This window comes from Microtus ochrogaster, unplaced genomic scaffold (genome assembly GCF_000317375.1).
Source record: "Microtus ochrogaster isolate Prairie Vole_2 unplaced genomic scaffold, MicOch1.0 UNK69, whole genome shotgun sequence".
In the NCBI taxonomy this organism is placed as follows: domain Eukaryota; kingdom Metazoa; phylum Chordata; class Mammalia; order Rodentia; family Cricetidae; genus Microtus; species Microtus ochrogaster.
In genome coordinates, this window is record NW_004949167.1 from 439,094 (window position 1) to 442,670 (window position 3,577).

Sequence of the window (3,577 nt, forward strand, 5' to 3'; positions counted from 1 at the left end):
GAGCTTGCCTCAGCTTGCCCCGTGGAATCCATGGTGGCACACCCTTATGACGCACAACCAGGAGTTCCTGGAGCTGACTGGCCAACCTAACTTAATCCACAAGTCCACAAGTCCTAGGTTCTAGTGAAAGTCCCTGTGTTAAGAAACAAGGTGAACAGCTCCTGAGGAATGACAGCCAAGGTTGATCACTGGCTCCACCTGGGAATACATGATCACAAAGAGCCAGTCAGCCAGATACACACACACACACACAGACAAAGAGAGACCAGAGAGAGAGAGAGACAGAGAGAGACAGAGAGACAGAGAGAGACAGAGAGACCAGAGAGAGACAGAGACAGAGAGAGACCAGAGAGAGAGAGAGAGAAAGAGCAAGACAGAGAGAGAGAGACCATAGAGAGAGGGGGAGGAAGAGAGGGAAACAGAGAGAGAGAGAGAGAGAGAGAGAGAGAGAGAGAGAGGAGAGAGAGAGAAAGAGAAAGAGAGAACACTCACTCACAGACTATACAGAGAGACAGAGACCACACAGAGCACACACACACACACACACATGCGTGCGCAGATTGAGAATTCATCTCAGTTTGTAGAGTGCTTGCCTAGCATGCAGGAGGCCCTGGGTTCAGTTCCCAATACAGCATGAAACTGGGTTTGGGGATATACATATTAATCCCAGCACTTGGGAATGGGAAGCAAGAGAACCATAAATTCAAGGTCATCTTCGGGAGCCCAGGGAACTTGAGGTCAGCTTATGCTACATGGGACTCTTGTTCCCCCACCACCATTGCTAGCATCTAAACTATGCTCCCTGCTTTCCTCCTGCCCATCTGAGGACTTTATACCTTAACTAATGTTTCCAGCAACTCGATGCGATTGGTATTATTATGGCCAGTTCCTCTTGGTGAGATTCACTGATTAAGCATGGAGGAGTTAGGCTGGTATGGTGGCCTATGTCTATGATCTATGTCTATGATTCCACTTAGAAGGTGACGACAGGAGGATCAGGAATTCGAGACCCTTGCTCAATTACACAGGTGAGCCCGGGCTGCGTGAAACCCTGTCAAAATAAACAAATAAGTAGCTTGTCTGAGGTCAGGAAGCTCGGAGAGTTCAGGAATGTGGGCAGCTTGACTGCACCCCCAAGCTGTTAAGAACTGAGCCGAGCCGTACACGCACCATCCCTGTGGGGAGGAGAGGGCATTGGCAGGCAGGACCAACAAGAAGAAAAGGAGAAGCAGAGCAGGGCGAGTGATTTATGGGCAGGATGGTTCCCTTTCTGCGATCATAAAGCTGGGAGAAGGGGACCTATGCTCAGTGGGAAGGGAGATAAGGTAATTTAGGAGGGCGGCCAAATGGGTTCCTTTTCCTTCCTGGGCAGAGGTTCCAGGTCATGAACCTTGTGTCCTAACTCCGTGAGAAATTCACCAAGCCGGGAGCTGACGTCAGGTACGAGTGTGAGGGTCATGAAGGTGTGGGGCACAGAATCTCAAGGAAGCAAAGGTGGAAGAGAGGAGGCAGGGAGGGAAGACAGGAAGGATGAATGTCAAGGTCAGGATAAGGATACAATCCCTACAGCTGGGTTGTGGTGGCACAGGTGGGAATTCCAGGACAGCCAGAGCTATGCAGAGAGTCCCTGTCCCAAAACAAAGTCACAAAAAAGAATTCACAAAATAATCATTACTTTAAAAAAAAAAAAAAGCAACACTCTGCAATCAAACAAAAAGAGGCTGAAAAGAGTTGCCCAGAGGATTCAGCAAGTAAAGGTGTCTGCTGCCAAGCCTGAAGATGTGGGTTCAAATCCCCAGGACCCCTGTAGAAGAAGGAGAGAACTGATTGCCACAGGCGGTCCTTCTGATGGCCACACTCGGATCCTGACATGCAAGCAGTGCACAAGTTAAAACATAACCACTGCCCAAGGCTCAGGGACCATGACAGAGGGCAGAGAGGAAGAACGTAAGAACCAGAGCTGAGGATCACTTGAGAGAATGAGTCTGTGGAAATGACAGGATTGATGCGCCCTGGAGCTCACAGGACCCATTGCCTGAACAAGACCGGCACGTGATCAAGTCAGGCAACATTCTAGCAATGTGGGAGGAAGACCCCACAAGCCTCCACCTCTCACTGAGGAGCTATCGGCAGTCTGCGGCAGGAGAGAAAGATTTGTAGATTTGTTAAGGTGTGGCCTCTGGGAGGTTGACCACACTCCAGAGGATTGTCCTGCACTCAGGAGTATATGAGCAGTACTAATTGGACTTGGTGAGCTGAGAGAGGGGGAGAGGGGAGAGAGAGAGAGAGAGAGAGAGAGAGAATATGAATTGGAGAGTAGGGGGTTGGGATAGATTTAGAGTTGGGGAGGAGGGGTGAACATGATCAAAATACATTGTATGAAATTCTCAAAGAATTATTAAAAACGCTCTGTTTTGGAGCTGGAGAAAGGGCAGTTAGGAGCATGAACATATTATATTGCTCTCCCAGAGAACCTGGGTTCAGTTCTTGGCACCCACATCAGGCAGCAAACAGCAGGCAGTAACTTCAGCTCCAGGGCACTCAACACCCTCTTCCGACCTCTGTGAGCCCATGCATACAAATGGTGAACATACATACATTTATCCCCCACAAACACACACATAAACTAAAACAAACATCTAAGGGAAAGACAGTTGCCAGGTGGTGGTGTCTTACACTCTTAATCCCATCACTTGGGAGGCAGAGGCAAACTGAGCTCTGAGTTCAAGGCCAGCCTTGTTTACAAAATGAGTTCCAGAGTACACAGAGAAATGCGTCTTAAAAAAACTAAGAGAGAGAGAGAGAGATAGAGATAGAGAGAGAGAGAGTCCCTGAGAGCATCCAGGAGTCGAGGCATTGGGCAAAAGGATGTACGTCATGCTGAGTTCCCAGATTCACACACTCTTTCACCCTATGTGGTGCCTGACCAGGCCCTCCAGAGCCTGGGACAGAAGTCTGGCACTGTGTTGAGGCTGCTGGTGTCAAGTGCTCTAGGCCCAATTAGGCAACTTCCAGCCTTTCAAGTCCAGACGCTGTGGCTTGGACTCCTGCCTCCTACATGATCTAGTTGTGTGACCATGGGCAAGTCATTTGCCTCTTGGATCTGTAATCCCTGAAACTGGGCACATGATGGGGCTGTGATGAAGATTCACATTTTATCTGAGAGGAAGATAAAATGGTGTCCTTGGCACAGTGTTTGTTTGTCTGTCCCTTAAGTTAGGACTCTGCGATCAGCAGCTGATATTGTGACAACAGTTTACCCACAACTGTCATCTCACCTGGAGCATAGGATAGTAATCCCTATTGTCCCTCATTTAAAGGACACGGCGTCCCCTGTGTGAGTGTGAGTTGTGGGGTCAGGACACCTGGCACTTTGGTTACTCAAAGACCAGCCCAGCCCCAAAGGGATAGTAGCACACACCTAGTTCCCAGAAGCAACTCGATGACAGCTCCCATCCATCAATGACAGTGCCAGTCCAACCTAGCTTTATGGGCCCAGCAGCTACTTAAGACTGTGAAGAGCGGTCTGGTTCAGTTATTCTAGGCTGCTCCTGGTTCAGTTATTCTAGGCTGCTCC